Here is a 20,424-nt window from a genome sequence, read left to right on the forward strand (position 1 = left end):
TATATTATCAAAAGTCTATAGAAAGATCTATTCCAAAAGTTCTTATTTTAAATATGTCTTTTATTGAATGCAATTCATTGGTTGGATCAAACAAGCTAGTTTGATTTTATTTAGGAGAATGACGAACCAACCCTTCATGTCGAAATGTTCTATATCACTTAACTGAGATTCTGCCAAACCTATCCCAATTGAGATATTGAGGCGCAGGAGCTTCTCAGAGTCTTTTGTTATCAGATACTTTGCCTTTGCCTGGAAAGTCTTCATCTAGTGAAAGTGGTGGTATTAAGGGAGTAGAGTTAATGTTCTTCTCCATTGTGTCAACTTGGCATTAGACTTAGTGTTAGGACCCGTAACACTTGGAAGAGTCACTTATTTACCTCTCGATGGTATTAATTTACTACTTGGCAATGACGTAGCTGGATATAAGATTATGGTTAATCCTTTTGTTACTGACCGGCCTCGATGGGATAAAAAGGGGTATTCAATATAGAGTCAAATCCCTTACATATATGATGCTTGTGCAGTTACAAGAGCTGTTGCAAAATGAGCACTTGAGAATGATGTTAATCAGGAAATTATTCATGTAGCTGATACAATTCGTGTTCATTATTGCAATGAAGTATCGTTTGCTCCTAGTACCTGTCAAACAATATATTGAGTTCTGGCTCTCTTGCGCATACTTTAAAATCCTCTTCCAGCTACATGTTATGGTCCTCATACAGTTGAACATAAAGTAAATGACTTAAATTGCATCACTAAACCCGTAGTAGGTAGAAAGTGAAACAACGTTGTAATATAAAAATGGTCAAACAGTATTTGGTAGAGGTAGCAAAGTTAATTATTCAATCAATTAAGTTGTACCTGTACCACACAGTGATGATGTAAACAACGGCATATAATCTTTACGGTAGTGACTTTGGTATAACCAGCTCTCGACACTGAAACAACCTAGACCAGAAACGTTCCCATCTACAACCACAACAAAGAAGTGAATTATTATGTGAATACGAGTACTTATTTCTGATGTTCCTCCACAAACACATAAAATCAATCATGATGCTGAGATTGTAGAACTTGTACCTGAGGAAAAGCATCATAACAGATTCAAAGTTCCCAGTCAGGAATACTTGAAAGAAGAAATTCAAGATATGCTGAAGAATGACTTCATATAGCCAAGTAAATGTAATTGGAGTTCACCATTTATTCTTGTGCCTAAACCAAATAATACATTCCGCTTATTTCTTTACTATAGCAAAGTCAGCAGTGTCATCAAAACGGATTAATGTCCCATACCATGATAAGAGGACTGCATTTGCAACTTTCTTGATCGACACATTAATGCAAATTTGACAATTCATTTTGGCAAATTTGAGTTTTGCAGAGTTGTGTTAAATTTTTGGGACATAGTGTGGTACGCGGTAGAGTGAAATAGTTAAAATCAATGCTATTTCAAAGAGCCTTTAAATAAAACGCAACTAATGCCATATTTGGCTCGTACTGTATCAGAAATTTTGTTGAAATTTCTAAAGAAGAGACTCTGAAAACTGTGTTGGGTACGAAATCCAAGTTTCATTGTTCTGACCAGTGACATAAATCTTTGACTAATTAAAAGCCTCGTTAAAAAAAAAGTGTATCAGTTCTTTAAGCTCCACATTTCAATCAATTAAATAAATTGAAGCTTTATTTTGTTCATTTTTATTTTCCTCTGGAGTGGGGGTGTTATGTATGTTTAATTTATATTGTGTGCATGACCTTTGTCATTACTGAGTCCACAGTTGGTGCCTACTGGACTATTGTATTGTTTGGCTTAATATGTTTATTTAAATATAAGCTCAGGACCTAAACTTCCTTTAGAGTTAGTGAAATATTCTATTAGTTCTTCCGAAATTCCATTGCGTCGCATTACAATCGAGGTGTGTATATAAAGAAGTTTGGTAAACAAATTTGTCATTCCTGTTAAAATATCAGTGTTTGGGAATCTATGATCAGAGTTTATAGTTGTATTCAGTTATAAGTTAAGAAGAAATATTTATTTAAATAATTCGTCGGAACTTCAAAGTACTCATTGATTTTTTTTGACCAGACCACTGCATTTGCTTTAGCTGAGAATTTGTTCAAAGACATTCTAGATTCTAGATTACATCATTGTTTGACATCAGGAAATTCAAAACGTTGGAATTCTTATGGCTGGGTTTTGTTCAATTTTCTCTATAATTACCGAGAATTTTATTCAGAGATAAAAGGCCATATCTATCACTAACAACACGAAAAACAGAAGATGGATTTGGTGAAATGTATTATAATGCAAAGTATAATCTTTATGTCAGGTTCATCAGAGTAAATCATAATGAAATTGCAGATTAGATCTCAGATGTACATAATTACTGTATACTTTTTTGTGTATATTTTGTGACATCTCCCTTGCTAATTTTTTTATCATATGAATATTTAAAAGATATATATATATATATATATAAATGAATGCCTTATTGTACTGATCTTTATTTTTCTTTATGCGGTGAGGTGGCATGCATATTTAATTTATATTGTATGTTTTGAATATATCAGTGATTGAAGGTAGAAACTTTGCTTACGTGATTTGTGTCATGTTTATAATTGAGAAACAAGATATTTACTAAAATATACATTCAAGACTTAGCCTTGCTTAAGAGTTAATTAAATGTTCAATTGGTTTTTGAGCAAGTCTATTGCGTCGGAGATCAAGTTAGGTGCGAATATATACTTGTTTTCTCAAGAAATGTTTCATTCCGGTTTTAATATTAGTCTGGTAATCTTGATAGCTGTGTTCAGGTATAATTTGAGAGGTAGTATTTATGTAAATTTTAATTGGAATTACAAAGTGCTAATTGACTGCTTAGGCTAAGCACTATTTGTGGATTATTCAGAACTCAGAGACGGTTATACCGGATGACATCATTGTGGTACATCAAGACATTGAAATCTGTCGGAATTGATCCGGTAACTTTTATACATCTGGACTTGCGATAGGACATTTAGGATTATTCGGGATTTAGTTTAACATTTACATTTGGTAACTTTGAGGAAATTTTTGTTAAAATTTACTAACTTTGTTGGTTTCTATTTCTTTCTATTACAAAAAGAAAAATCATCGACTAAGAACATCTGATGGATTTCCAATTTGACAAATCGATGACATTGAAATGCTTATAAATCGGCAGCAGGCTGAACAAAGCCACATATAATCGTTTGGAATAACTGAGATAGAAATATTAGATATAAACATATTCAAATCGTCCTTGTAATGGCAACAAGGACTGAAGTAATTAAATTTATTCGTTAGTAAACTTTTGGTTGTTTTCCCTTGTGGATCGATTTGACAGATCAACACAAATGTTACATAATGCTTATTATGGAGTTGATTGCCGGAAATTGTTTCTCATTTTATTGTTTGTATTCCTGCGCTTCTCGCATTATGGTAATTTCAGAAACATACATATTGTATACGAAACAATTTAACTAATAATGGTACTTTTTGGATTTTAAAAGTGTTCCTTCTTTAGTACTAATATAAATCAAATTATACATGCTATAAAAAATTCTTTATAATTCTGATAATTTGTCCCATGCATTGAAAAAATATTAAACCATTTGTAGAAATATAGATTTGAATGTACATGTGATCAAAAATTTTGAGTTTTCCTTTCAACCCTCACAGTTATAACTTCGTAGTCGTTAAGAAACCAAAATACAATTAACAATCGACAGGTCTCTGTTTTTGTTTCCGTCTTTGTCACTCTCTCTTTGTCATTGTAGCCGGTGTGATGTCAGATGGTTGAAACATTTCTAATACCAATTATAGATATATCAAACTTATTTTCAACACTTATAGGTAATTTGTATTTTGTTGTACTATACAAAATCAGTGACTACGAACCTAAATTAGTTTTGGGGTGGTGTATGTGGATCTCTTGGAGACTGTTCCAATTTTAATGTGCACCATCGAAAATTAACAGTAATTATTTCTTAAGCATCTTTGTTCGTGTCCACTTCATGCAGATTTATATATTAGCTTCATTTCATTCCATTGCAAATACATTGACAATATTTGACAGGATTTAATGTTTAGTACTAACCGTATATATTGGCAATCTTAAAATATTAAATCTTGGTGACTATCCATTATATAATTTCGATTAGTTCCTTTCGAAAATTCATCATGTAAATATCCAGGAAAAAATTAATCTAGAAATCTAGGGTACTGAGAACTAAATCCAAAAATAATCCTAGGATTACATACACAGGTCCTAATAATTTAAAGTTCTGAATAAACTTTAGTAGAAATCCATGCACATTTGTAGCTATGTTTTTTATTTGCTTACAGAATACAATAAAATAATAATCAATTTATGTCAATTTGCATATAAACTTGATAATGGACAAAGTTAAATCCAGCATACAATGTTACATTACAATAGCATATAATGAAATTAAAAACATAAAACCAACAAACAATGCAAATTAAATATACATAACATTTCTTCTACCAAAGATAAATAAAGATGTATGCAACAAATTTCATTTTTCTATTAGTCAAATAAACTTCTGTTAACAGAAATTACATATATAAAATCTAATGATTGATATAAAATATATATGAAACTGTAGACTATCTCTGTACGCGTGAAAGTGTATCTGCTATTAAAATGTCTTTCCCCTTAACGTGCCTAATGTCAATATTTTATTCCTACAACATCAAAACTAGTCCTTTATAATCTCTAATATTGTTTTTCATCTTGCCAATGAATGTAAAGGGGTTGTGATCACCAAACTCAATTATCGGAGAAGGAGCTGAACTAATATACACGTCAAGATCTTGCATAGGCAGAATCAAAGCCCAATCTTTCTTCTCGATTGCAGAATAATATCTCTGCTGATTATTTAATTATTTAGAACAATAGCTCACGGATGATCTAGAGTATGCATTCTTAAGTATGGCCTTTGACTTTCAAAAGCCTCCTAACATCAATGAAACTTGGATTTCTTACTCAAATTTGACATTGGTTCAGCAATTAAAGAAATATTAGAACAGCCATACCAATTAATCACATCAGATTTTTTTTTACTGATAATTCATAGATCGCCTTGACTTTAGCATATATAGGTTTAGCTTGTCCATGTCCCATGATATGTCCTAGGATAGTAACACAAGCGCAACAAAAAACTCACTTTCGGTTAAATAAATTGTCAAATTTGCATCAGTGAGTCTGTCAAAGAATTTTCGAATCGTCTCTAAATGATCTTTCCAGCAGTCATTGTAGAAGTGAAATCATCAATATAAGCACCACAATTATCTTGACCAGATTTTTTATGTTCATTAAACGTTTAAATGCACAAGGCAAACCTTTCATCAGAAACAACTTAACTTTATATTGATAAACTCCATCTGGAATCACTAATGCCGATATTTCTTTTTCCCTTTCCGTCAGTGGAATTTGCCTAGACCCTTCTAAAAGATCAAATTTGGTGACATACTTTGCATTTCCAATTTTTTCAATGCTGTCATAGTTTCTTAGCAATGGACATGAACCTGTTTTTAGTCACACTGTTCATCTTAATATAGTTGTGCACACGCGAAATGTATTATCTGGTTTCTTAACAAGTATACATGGTGTACACCACTCACTGTTACTCTGTTCTATCAAATCATTCTCCAGCAAATACAGAATTTCTGTTTTCAAGCATTCCTGTTTGAGAGGGTTCATCCTGTATGGATATTGTTTTGTAGATGTGGAATCTACAGTTTCAACGTCATAGTAGATTTTATTTGTTCGTGTAGGAACGTTCGGAAAGAAGTATTCGTATTCAAGTAACAACTGTTTTAGGTCCCGATTAATCGTAATTTCTGAATTTAGAAGATTTGTTTCTCCACAGTCAATGCAGTCCGATTGCATTCCATCGCATAAATCATCACAATGTGGGTTAGGTACAACTAGGTTGATTGCACGATTAACTTGGCTATCTCAATCAACATACCCGTTTAGCATGTTTATATGGAAAAGCTGATTTGTTTTCACCTCCCAGCAGTATTGCTGATCATATAAATCATTTGCTTCCCTTTCAAATGTGCAAGGACCATTTTTCTTAGCTTGAATATGATTTTCTGGTATAGGCAAGAGAGTCAGAAAGCTATAACCAGGCTGAAAGCTCATTTCTTTTGTATTCTTGATATACCTTTATTTCTTGTTTGACTGAGTATAGTGCGGATTCGTTATTGAAACCTCACAAGCCGTCAACAACTTATACATAAAATTGAAACATAATGGTGAAGATTAATTTGTGTATCTTGTGTCTTTATTTGAAAGAAGTTTCACTTTTAACAATATCAATGGTCCAAGAACAATATGTCCAAAAACTAGTTCCAAGGGACTGAATCCTGAAGATTCTTGAACTGCTGCCCTAACAGCAACAACAATAAATGAAAACCTTCATCCCAATCGTTTCGAGTATCAAAACAATATGACCTACTCAAGGTTTGATGAAATCTTTCTAAAGTCCCTTTATTTTCAGGGTGATAGAAAGAAGATTTGCATGCATAACTTGTTGGATCAGATTGGATAGGCTTGTGATGGCTAAAATGTATAAAATACTTTGTCAGAGCTTTTACTATTGTTTTAGTTTTAATGTTCCTGAAAGGAATTGACACTGGGAATGTTATAGATGCTACATTATGGTCAACAAGTGTTGGTTGCCTAGCTTGATCTTAGATAAAGGACCAACACAATCATCCATTATTCTGCCAAACAGTTTGTCAAATGCAGGAATAGGTTGCAGGTGATCCTTAGGTATCTGCTGATTTGCTTTGCCTACCATTTGTCAAGTATGGCAACATTTACAGCATTTACAAACATCACTTTTAATTTTTGGCCTAACAAAGTGATTCAAGATTTTGTGATACGTCTTATTGATCTTTAAATGACCAGCCAAACGAGCCTCATGGGCCAAACCAAGAATTTCATGTGTACACGATTGTGGACCAAATATTTTGATAGTTCACCGACCACTCATCACCAGCAGGTACCTCAAGTGATGGCCATGTTCTCATAAGGACCAGATTGCTAACAAAATAACAAACAGATACTTCTGTGGCTACAGTTTCACTAACAGGTTTCTGTCACAAACAGGATATATCAGGATCCCTTTTCTGTTTAATGACAAGTGATTTTCGTTTTCCATCCTTATTGGAATAAAGAGAGTGAGTAGTTGAAAGAGGATCACTGTGATCAATATCCTTTGATAGAACCAAACAAGGTGCAATGGTGACCTCATCAAAAGCCTGACTAATACATGTGTCAGCTAAAGGAATAATATCCTGGTCAGCAACATTCTCAAGAGATTTGTTTGTATTAGCTCTAGTGTCTCGTAAACCCTACGGAATTATTAATGACCCCGGAAAAGGACGGACAATTTAAAGGTTAAATAGCTCGGAGTCCCCATTCAGCAAAGCCTACAGTACATATGTTAAAATATAAAATTAATAAGATCAAAGGAAAAGCAATTTAATAAACTATATCACAGTACTACGCAATTACAGGACAATTTTCAATGCATTTGATTCCGATCAATCCACGACCTATCCGAATTGTCAATTATTTCATCCCGCAAAATTAAAAATGGGAGTGTTTCCCCCCCCCCCCCCGTGTCCCTTCTGTGTTATTCATCTGTAACTTCCGCCTTGTATTCCTTTCCAGGCTCTGCTTGACCTTACTTCCAGTACCCTCGTTTCCGTTCTCTCATTCTATTTTTCGGTACTTCCGGAACCCTCGTTTTCGTTCTCTCGGCCCTCCTTGTCGGTACATCCGGTACTCTCTCCTTCCGTCTCTGGCCGTAGTTCCTCACACAACAGCCTGTCTCTACGTGCTTTCCACGCCTTCTTCTCTCTAAGCTTCGGGTGGCGTCCGTACCCACCCGGAAAGTTTCCCGTGGATTAAAAGGGAAGTACAATTGTGCCTTCTTGTTCGAACATAGGAGAATTAACATATTCTTACAACTAACAACTGCATACATTAATCTTAAATATTACTAATTCGCTATACACTACATTATGATATGCTGATAATTCGGCGATACATCGAAATTTAAATTTCTACTAAATTAAATGCACATAATAACACATAAATCTTATGACACCCAGTTATGAAAGTGAGACATATGCGGGCGAAGATATTTTACCTCAGAAGCCTTTGTTCCAAGAACTAACTTCCCACCCTTGTTAATGAGCGCAAAGCTTCAGCACTATGAGCGCAGTCTATTCTCTCCAATTTCACCTATGATCTGCTCCCTTCAATGTCCAGACATGCACTGATTCTTTCACAATGGAATAAACAGAATAATGTCTGACTGCGGGAGAAACCCGCCCAAAATTCGAATACCTTCGCTTTGAATGGATACTTGTGGTCTCTTTGAAAACGGTCTTGGGTTGTATCCTGAGATGCGACAATGTAGGTTTTTCGGCCTCCAAGCGTAGGCCGACTGGTGACATAACTGCTAAGTGCAAACAATATAGTTTCTCGACCCTCAGCAAGATCTTCAAAGGAAGTAACCGCGAATTTAAAGTTAAGGCAATGGATAATTCACGGATAGGTATTTTCTTTGTTTCAGAATCGGTCTAAAGCTGGGTATAAACCAGGGATTTCTTTTTCAATAGGATCAACTTTCTGATCCAAACAAGGCTTGACAATTATAAGTGGATTGACCACAACCTTATCTCCAGCTGGTAATTGCCTAGTATTAAATTAATCCATTATAAAGGTAATAACGACACTGTTCCGACTCTCACGGGTCCTGAGACAAAGTCTGATGACATTATGGAAGGGAACATTAACAAAGCCGCAGTACGAACACCCTCATTAGAAGAAAACGTCTCAGAAAAAGGGAAAGTACCTGATAAAAAAAGACTTTGAGAAGCTCCCATGTCCCTTAAAATTTAATATAAATATGATTGGCCGAATCACGAATGAATGATATAGAACCCTTCGACATGAATTGATAATAATTATCCACAATAAAATCAGACTGGGGTTTGTTTGACACAACAAACGTATTGCTTTCAATACATGATTGTGACCTTGTCGTCTTAGAAATAAGAGCATTTGGAATAGCTCTGTCTTGATACTGTTTCTTATTTTTAAATATTTAGCAAACATAAATAACGTCCATTTCGAGCAATATATACATGTTGGAAGAGATAAGGACTTCTGATCAGTCTTATCATAAACTTGATTTTTGAAAACTGCCAGTTTGAAATTTGACAGTTCTCATATTACTAGAAGACGGCTGAGTGGACGACTTACTAACGAAAGAAACTGTATAACCTACGAAATACTCGTCAGCTTTACGAGCAGTATTTTCTAAAGGTTGGACGTTATGTTCATCACGATAAGTTTTGACGTCACTAGCGACGCAGTTCTTGAACTCTTCAACTAATATGACTTATCGTAATCTTGAAAAACTTTCTTGGCTATGTACCACTTATCAAATAACTGCTCTTTTTCTCTAGTAAATCCGAGATGAATTTGTCCAGTTTAGTTTTTTTTATAGGTCCTTTGCTTTTATCGATAAACCTTACGTACAAACTCATGACACTTGAAGATACATTCCTTTACTAGATCATAATCATCACTTTGTTATACGGACAGAGAAGCGTAGATGTCACTTGCTTTGCCAGAGAGTGGACTTTGTAATATCAACGTCCCATGTTCCCTTGGCGATTTCAAATTTTCAGCAATGGTGTTCTTTAAAAAGTTCTGGATAAACCTTATGGAAAAAGAAGATAAGTGCAGCGGTGAAGTGTTGATGTGTCTGTGATAATTTGTATAATGCGGATGTGCAAACCGCAGAAGCACACTAATATAATTCCAGGTTTTGAATTCACTAAAAATCACAGTAAATCTCTTTGTCCAAGAATATTATTTTTTTAATAAGCATTTTGCATTTCCAGAGAAAATAAGCACTGAACTAACGAAGTTGAAGAAATAAATTCCAGCTCAAATGACACAACATGGACAAAACAATAATACAACTTGATTATTCTAGATCTTATGCACGAATGAATATTTTTTTAGTAACAACATTATAATCTTCTACTTGACCCAATGTCACAATGAACATTTTTTATAAAACCACATTGCCTAATAGAAAATAACCTTCTAGAAAGTTCGTAATGTTTGAACAATAAATTTAGCTATAAATAGCAATTATTTACTAAAATTTTAGGGAAATCCCAATAAACTTGAGATATACACAAATAAATGTTTACTTCTTTTAAAAATGATCCTGATATTAAACCCAACAAATAGAGAATATTTTAGTTATGTATTTAGTTGTTTACAGGATAAAATGAACAAAAAATCAATAATTCAGGTCAAGTACAAAATAAACTTCATTTTAGACAAGGCTAAATCTAAAATTCAATGTTACTTCACAATAACATATAACGAAATAAAAAACTAGCTAAAACAATTCAAATTAAATACAGATATCAATATATATATTCATATATATATATATATATATATATATATATATATATATATATATATATATATATATATATATATATATATATATATATATATATATATATATATATATATATATATATATATATATACATGTATATACATATATATATACATATATTTATATATATATATATATATATATATATATATATATATATATATATATATATATATATATATATATGTATATATATATATATATATATATATATATATATATATATATATATATATATATATATATATATATATATATATATATATATATATATATATACCGAGAGAGAGAGAGAGAAAGAAAGAATAAGAGACCTCCCTCTATGATGGGTACCTTCGTAGATATGGTCGTTAAGTCTAGGTTTATTTTCATTGAATTAATTTGTGGATTTCATCTAATGATCTTCTTCTTTGAATATCGCTCTATGCGATTGCAAATTTTGATGGAAATATTGATCAATGACATACATAATCTATTCTCATTGGCGTTTCTTTCAACTGACTCACTGTCACAAACTTACAATGCTGCAATTCAGATTAATGATGTAATGAAATAGGTAATGAATATATGATAGCTATTTCGAACGAGGAAATCAAATGGCAATATAAAATGAAATGGAGACGAATAGTTTATAAAATATTGAATAGAACCAGATTTTTGTAATATATACTCAAATGATAATAAAATCAAGATTTGATTTGTGCAGTGCCACACATCACATGTGTTGTTTTCTTTGTGACAAACTCTTCACAGCACGAGAAAAGAGTTATTGCTTTTTCCTTTGTTATACTAATCATTCTAAATTTGGTGCCACTCCAAAGCTGGCGCACTTCAACTTGAACTTGTAAAACCGTTTGCTTCTAAATGTTCAACGAAACGAGCGTCAATGACAGAAGATTAACGAGAACATGAATATCACCGAAACGAAAAGAAACATATATATGCAACCGAAACCTCAGAACACTGGTATCCCCTCAGGACCGAATTTGATTTTACTCTCGATATTGCCCTTTCTCATTGTCAAAATTTTTCGCCCCTGTAAACTAAAAGCCTCGTCTCTCTTCAGCGAAACAAGATTTGACCCCAAATATAAATTTTACTCTGAAAAATACTCATAACAAACTGAATCTCAGTTGAAATTTGGAAATATATTCTTTAACAACATCATGACACACTCTATAACAGATTAAAGATATTTAACTTGTAATGTAGTGGTCTGATCTGTGGAACAAGGACCCGGAAAATGACTCAGACTGGTTTAAACAACACTTGATAGGAACAAAGACATAGATTAGGGCTGAGAATAAGCAAATCTGAAGTTTTTTTCACCAAATAAAGAGCCATCTTCTAAGGGTAATTTCATGTATCACTAATTAATTCTTGTATGTAAGCCATTTAAAACGAATATTTTTATCTGTTGATTATATAATTCTAATTGTTGCTATTAATTTGTAAGCATGATTAATAGAAAATTGTTTGCTTGTTTATAAATAAAATATCAGGACTATATGAACAGCGCATATTACCTACCTAGAGTTTGATTTTTTGCCGACGCAGACCTACAGAAACAGGATTCTTAAAGTCAGATTCTCTCAAATGTTTTCCAGTGAGAATTCCAGTACATTCATGTATTTAAACATTCATGGCTCTCTTTTGTCTTTACGCACATTAGTGATGTTTCGCATACAGTTCTACAGGTTAGACAATTGAAAACACTTGTAATCGGTAAGGCTTACAGAGCCCGCTGACTTAGGGACATTACTGTTACAAACTTGCAAGTGACACACATAGTTGACAGGAAATTGTGGATGACTACACATATATTCGTTATGGTCAAATACTGTATATAAACAGATATATCGGCAGCACATACAAATCATTATATTCTTGGACAATCCTACGTCACAAGGACCTAATCAAAGTCCCAGTCACGTGACTTTAAACTTGTAGCGCGGTTTGGTTAAAGCAATTACTCGGCTGATTTAAGAAAGGAATTTGATTGTGAGAATTTATGTCTTGAAACACAATTCAGTAATTATGATATACCATAACAGTTCAGAACTCATAACAGAGATTCAAAACATTCCGCGATCGCGAAGGATGACGGTTATATGGCGGTGAGCACAAGAAATAGAGTCATTAACACTAGCCACATTAACTAAAAGCCATGCAATAAGCAATAGACAACGCTCAATGACTTCTTCAATATAAGCTCTTGAACTATGATCATTTTGAAATATACAGAGTACTTAAACATTTCTTGGATGCTACTTGTAATGAGTATACTGTTTATTTGTGGAACAACTGTATTTATTTATGTGCGAGGATACGATTTTCGGCATTAGCATATATTGTCTAGCTCATTCCTCATAAAATGCATGAATTAAAAATAATACATAGAACAATAACAGCTTTATTAACTTTGCGCATTTTTGCGCACACTATCATCCATGCTCCTATAGCTGCATTTTCAATATCTTTTCACACTGTCTCTCTACCTCACTCTCTTCTTGTATAACCATTCAGAAAGAGACTTTGTTTCAAAGGTGCAAAACTCTTTTTAATCCTCTGAAAACAGAAACAAACTAATTATTTTCGGTACAGACGGATTTCCCAGCATTTTAGAAAAGTTATCGCATTAAATGAAAACTCAAACTGGAGCTATCTTAAATATTCTACAATTGCTCTAATTATTTATTTATTGGGAATTTACCTTTTACTTTATACAAGTTGCAGGAAATGTGAAGAAATTTAATAATAATAAGTAAGTATTGCCTAACTAAAATTAGTTGTATCCCACACATCACATGTTTTATAAAAACAAAAAACTATAAATGAAATTAGAATATTAATCTTCTGTACATTTATTTCAGTTGACCGTATTTGCTCTACAGATCAGTTTCAGTGTGACAGTGGTCAATGCATAGATGAGTCCTTGCGCTGCAACGTTCGTATTGATTGCCGTGACACCTCTGATGAGAGAGAATGTGGTACGTTTCAACGTCTTGTCAGCATTTGAAGATATTGAGGTATTAAGAAAGGTCTCGCTTTTAGCAGAACGGGTTCTATTATGCTACTGTCCATGCAGATCTCCTGAATCCATTTAATGCAGTAACTGTTCAATGGAAATTCATGAGAATTAAAAGACTGTATCATAGTCATATTTAGGTATTTCAGACCATTGGCTTTGGATATTTTTCTGACGCATTTTTGAGCCTTATGGACCTGGTTTTTTTGTGAACAAATCTTTAGGCAAAAGAAAACACAATCATTTGTGGCAGAGCGGTGAAATAATTCAGGCACCTTACTATTTATTTATAAATGCCCTGATTACATCTTCATAGAATTATACCAGTTTGTTAATTTTTCTACCATGATAAGATTTTGTTTTAAAGGTTTTGAATCGTGGAAAATTTACACCGTAAGGTAATCTAAATATGAGACAGTGATTATAGAAGGGCATTCTTCTGGGAGACATTATGTTGATCCAATGAGAAATATGCTGGACGTAATGCTTATCTTACGAAAGTATACATTATAGACACAATGTTCAGCAGAACTCATGTTGATAAAAAAATCTGCGAGATGTCTTGTTTTGACCAACCACGTTCACTGAATCAGTTTTTGGTACCTTGGCAATTTTGAACATAGTCACCTTAAGTCAATTGGCTTAAAAAGTCAACGGCGTAAAGGACTAGATAATTACGTTTATTATGTTACTGATGTCATGAACTGGGTACTAACGCATATTAGGCTAATGATGCATGAAACAAGATGTCATAAACTTGCAATGCTGCAATTCAGATTAATGATATAATGAATTAGGTAATGACGTATATCAGACTAATGTAATTAATGTAAAAGGTTATGATGCATATCAGGATAATGATGTAATGAAGCATTTTTGATGTTTTGAGTTTAATTCCAATAGCTATTTCGTACGAGGAAATCAAATGACAATATAAAATGAAATGGAGATGAATACCTTGTAAAATATTAAATAGAACCAGATTTGTGTAATATATACTCAAATGATAATAAAATCAATATTTGATTTGTACAGTGCCACACATCACATGTGTTGTTTTCTTTGCGAGAAACTCTTCATAGCACGAGACAATATTTATTGTTTTTTTCCCGTGTTATACTAATCACTCTAAATGTGGTGCCACTCCAAAGTTGGCGCACTTCAACTTGAACTTGTAAAACCGTTTGCTTCTAAATGTTCAACGAAACGTTTATGAAATGTGTGTACCATGCCAAATATAATCGTTTGAAGTAACTGAGGTAAGGATATACGGACATGAAAACATATTTCAAATTGTAGTCCAAATGGCTATAAGGATAACATGTAAAGCAAGAGAATATATTTCTCCATTAATGATGGTGTTTGTCACTTTTTGATATATTAAGCGAACCAACAAACTTCTTGCATAACTAATTTGGTAGTGCTTATTGTCTTTAATAGGTCCTCCTTTTATTGTAGGCAATGCTGTCCCTCTATCATGAAAACACAAATATTGTACGCGAACCATTCAGATCATATTGATTGTAGTTCAAATTTACAACTTAGTCTTTCCCTCCCCCATCCCTGATCTGACGGTTATTTTAGTCGTTTTCAGAGTTAAATAAGGACAATATAGTGAAAACCCTCACAACCGAAACCTCATAACACTGGAATCCCCTCAGGACCGAATTTGATTTTACTCTCAATATTTTCTCTCTTCATTGTCAAAATATTTCGCTCCTGTAAACCGAAAGCCTCACCTCTGTTCACCAAAACAAGATTTGGCCCCAAATGTCAATCTTACTCTGAAAAATACTCATACAAAACTGAATCTCTGTTGAAATTTGGAAATATATTCATGAAACACTCTATAACAGATTAAAGATATTTAACTTGCAATGTAGTGGCCTGATCTGTGGAACAAGGACCCGAAAAATGACCCAAACTCACGCAAGGTTCAAACTACACTTGATAGGAACACATACATGGATTAGGGCTGAGAATAAGCAAATCTGAAGTCTTTTGCAACAAATAAAGAGCCATCTACTAAGGGTAATTTCATGTATAACTAACTAAATTATTGTATGTAACCCAGTTAAAATGAATATGTGCATCTATTGTTTATATAATTATGATTGTTGCTATTCATTTGTAAGCATTATTAATAGAACATTGTTTGCTTGTTTTTAAATCACATATCAGGACTATATGAATAGCGCATGTTACCTACCTAGATTTTGATTATTTGCCGACGCAGACCTACAGAACAGGATTCTTAAAGTCAGATTCTTTCAAATGTTTTCCAGTGAGAATTCCAGTACATTCATGTATTTAAACATTCATGGCTCTCTTTTGTCTTTACGCACATTAGTGATGTTTTGCATACAGTTCTACAGGTTAGACAATTGTAAACAATAGTAATCGGCAAGGCTTACAGTTCCCGCTGATTTAAAGACATTACTGTTACAAATTTGCAAGTGACACACATAGTTGACAGGAAATTGTCGATGACTACACAGATATTTGTTATGGTTAAATACTGTATAAAAACAGATATATCGGCAGCACATACAAATCATTATATTCTTGGACAATCCTACGTCACAAGGACCTAACCAAAGTCCATGTCACGTGACTTTAAACTTGTTTCGTTAAAGCAATTACTCGGTTGATTTAAGAAAGGAATATGATTATGAATATGTATGTCTTGAACCACAATTCAGTAATTATTACATACCATAACAGTTTAGAGCTCATAACAGAGATTCAAAACATTCCGCGATGGCGAAGGATGACGGTTATTTGGTGATGGGCACAAGAAATAGAGTCATTAACACTAGCCACATTAACTAAAAGCCATGCAATAAGCAATAGACAACGCTCAATGACTTCTTCAATATAAGCTCTTGAACTATGATCATTTTGAAATACACAGAGTACATAAACATTTCTTACATGCTACTTGTAATGAATATACTGTTTATGTGTGGAACAACTGTATTTATTTATGTGCGAGGATACGATTTTCGGCATTAGCATATATTGTCCAGCTCATTCTTTATAAAATGCATGAATTAAAAATAATGCATAGAACAATAACATCTTTCCTAATTTTGTCCAATTTTACACACACTGTCATCCATGCTCCTATAGCTGTATTTTCTCTCTCTTTTCACACTTTCTCTCTCCCTCACTCTCTTCTTGTATAACCATTCAGAAAGAGACTTTGTTTCAAAGGTGCAAAAGTCTTTTTAATCCTATAAAAACTGAAACAAACCAATTATTTTCGGTACAGACGGGTTCCCCCGCAATTTAGAAAAGTTATCGCATTAAATGAAAACTCAAACTGGAGCTATCTTAAATAATCTACAATTGCTCTAATTATTTATTTATTGGGAATTTACCTTTTACTTTAGACAAGTTGCAGGAAATGTGAAGAGATTTAATAATAATAAGTAGGTATTGCCTAACTAAAATTAGTTGTATCCCACACATGTCATGTTTTATAAAAACAAAAAACTTTAAATGAAATTAGAATATTAATCTTCTGTACATTTATTTCAGCTGACCGTATTTGCTCTACAGATCAGTTTCAGTGTGACAGTGGTCAATGCATAGATGAGTCCTTGCGCTGCAACGTTGATAATGATTGTCTTGACACCTCTGATGAGAGAGTATGTGGTACGTTTCAACGTCTTGTCAGCATTTGAAGATATTGAGGTATTAAGAAAGGTCTCGCTTTTAGCAGAACGGATTATATTCTGCTACTGTCCATGCAGATCTCCTGAATCCATTTAATGCAGTAACTGTTCAATGGAAATTCATGAGAATTAAAAGACTGTATCACAGTCATATGTAGGTATTTCAGACCCAAGGCTTTGGATGTTTTTCTGACTCATTTTTTAGCCTTATGGACCTCGTCCTTTTGTGAACAAATCTTGAGGCAAAAGAAAACACAGTCACTTGTGGCAGAGCGGTGAAACAGTTCAGGCACCTTACTATTTATTTATAAATGCCCTGATTAAATTTTCATAGAACTATACCAGTTTGTTAATTTTTCTTATCATGATAAGATTTTGTTTTAAAGATTTTGAATGGTGGAAAATTTACACCGTAAGGTAATTTAAATATGAGACAGTTATTATAGAAGGGCACTCTTTAGCGACAGAATATGTTCATCCCATGAGAAATAACATACTGGATGTACGGCTCATCTTATGACAGTTTACGTTACAGACACAATGTTCAGCAGGACTCATCTTGAAAAAAATCTGCGAGATGTCTTGTTTTGACCAACCATGTTCACTAAATCAATTTTTGGTACCTTGGCAATTTTGAACATAGTCACCTTAAGCCAATTGGCTTAAAAGTCAACGGCGTAAAGGACTAGAAAATAATGTTTATTATGTTAATGATGTCATGAACTGGGTGCTAACGCATATTAGGCTAATGATGCATGAAAAAGATGTCATAAATTTGCAATGCTGCAATTCAGATTAATAATGTAATGAATTAGTTAATGACGTATATCAGACTAATGTAATTAATGTAAAAGGTTATGATGCATATCAGGATAATGATGTAATGAAGCATTTATGATGTTTTGAGTTTAATTCCAATAGCAATTTCGTGAGAGGAAATCAAATGACAATATAAAATGAAATGGAGACGAATAGCCTGTAAAATATTAAACAGAACCAGATTTTTGTTATATATACTCAAATAATGATAAAATTAAGATTTGATTTGTACAGTGTCACCCGTTACATTCGTTGTTTTCTTTGTGACAAACTCTTCCTAGTACGAGACAATATTTTTTCTTTTCTCCGATGTTATAATAATTATTCTAAATTTTGGTGCCACTTCTTACTTGGCTCATTTGAACGTGAACTTGTAAATCTGTCTGTATTAATATGTTGAACTAAATAAGCGCCAATGACAGAAGAATAATGAGAACATGAACATCACCAAAACAAAACGATGTAGAAACAATTTTATTTTTAAATCCATCAATGTATGTATATATATATATAAATATATATATATATATATATATATATATATATATATATATATAGTATGTCAAAGTAATCAATATTCTTTCAATATTCTATTTCGTGTGGTATGAAGTTTGAATACTTCATTGAAGAATCAAAAACAAACAGTATACCAATGTCATTTTCCGCCTGTGTAAACTCAAAGCCTCACCTCTGTACACCGAAACAAGATTTGACACCAAATGTCAGTTTTACTCTGGAAAATACTCATCAAAAACTGAAGCTCTGTTGACATTTGGAAACATATATATTTAAGAAATTCCTGAGCGACCTTATAGCACATTAAAGACACACCCGAACCGGTACTGTACTGGCCTGATCTGTAGAACAAGGATCCGGAAAATGACCCATAGGCACGCGACGTTTAACAAATTCTTGATACGGGCGCCGAGACAGATAAATGTTGAAAATAAGGAAATCTGAAGTATTTTGCAAGAAAAGAAAGAGCCAGCTTCTAAGGTAAATTTAATACAATAATAACTGAATGCTTGAAGATAAGCAATTTAGAAAGAATATGTTTGTCTGTCGACTATATAATTCTGATTGATGCTATTCAGTTGTAAGCATATTTGATAGATTATTCTTTGCTTGTTTCTAAATATAATATCAGGACTATATGACAGCGCAGGTTACCTCGAATTTTTTTTTATACTCAGAAGCAGACCTACAGAACAGTATTCGGAAAGTCGTATTCACTCAAATGCTTTCGAATAAAGAAAAATCAGTACACACATGTATTTAAGAAGTCATGTAAGCGTCAGCGAGGGACGATTAATAAGAACATAAATAACATACAAACGAAACGAAGTAGAACTGGATTTATTATTCAGTACATGTATGTTCAGGACTCGTATTAAAATATAATCTGAATGATGTCTCTCTTAGAACATCAGCGTACATGAAATCAATTATCGGCACCTTGGCAATTTGGAACATACTTGTTATCTTAATCAAATTGGATTAAAAAGTCAACGGTGCAATGAACTAGATAATCAACTATATTATGTTAATGATGTCATCAAATTGGCAATAACGTATATTAGGCTAATGATGTAATGGAAAAGGAAAAGAAGCATTCAGAGTAGTGATGTCATAAACTTGCAATGCTGCAATTCAGATTAATGATGTAATGAATTAGGTAATGACGCATATCAAACTAATGTAATGGAAAAGGTTATGATTCATATGCGGCTAAGGATGTCATGAACCATTTGTAATGTTTTAAGTTTAATTCCAATTAGGTGTTTCCTAATAGGAATAAAATGACAATGCATAATAAAATGGAGAAAAATAGCTTTTAAATTATTAAATAGAGCCGTGTTTTGTAAAATATACTCAAATGAAAATAAAATCAAGATTTGATATGTCCAATGGCAGACATCACATTTGTTGTTTTTTCTGACAAAATGATTCACAGCCTGAGACAATAGTTATTGTTTCTTAAGTGATATACTAATTATTCTAAATTTTGTGCCATTCCATACTTGGCGCATTTCAAGTTTAATTTGTAAACCTTTGTATATATGTTGAACTAAAGAAGCACCAGTGAGGGAAGATTAATAAGAACATAAATAGCATACAACAAACGAAACGAAGTAGAAATGGATTTATTATTAAATCCGGTATGATGCAAATATAAACTTGTATGAAATTTATGATCCATGCCACCTAATAACGATCGAAATCACTGAGATAATGATATCAGGACATGAAACTTTTTTTAATGGTGGCCAAATTGGGTATAAAGACGGCACATAAAGCAAAACAATGAATTGCTCCGTAAACAAATGGTCTTAGTCC

Source organism: Sinohyriopsis cumingii, unplaced genomic scaffold (genome assembly GCF_028554795.1).
Source record: "Sinohyriopsis cumingii isolate HCF-2022 unplaced genomic scaffold, ASM2855479v2 utg001621l, whole genome shotgun sequence".
Classification (NCBI taxonomy): Eukaryota; Metazoa; Mollusca; class Bivalvia; order Unionida; family Unionidae; genus Sinohyriopsis; species Sinohyriopsis cumingii.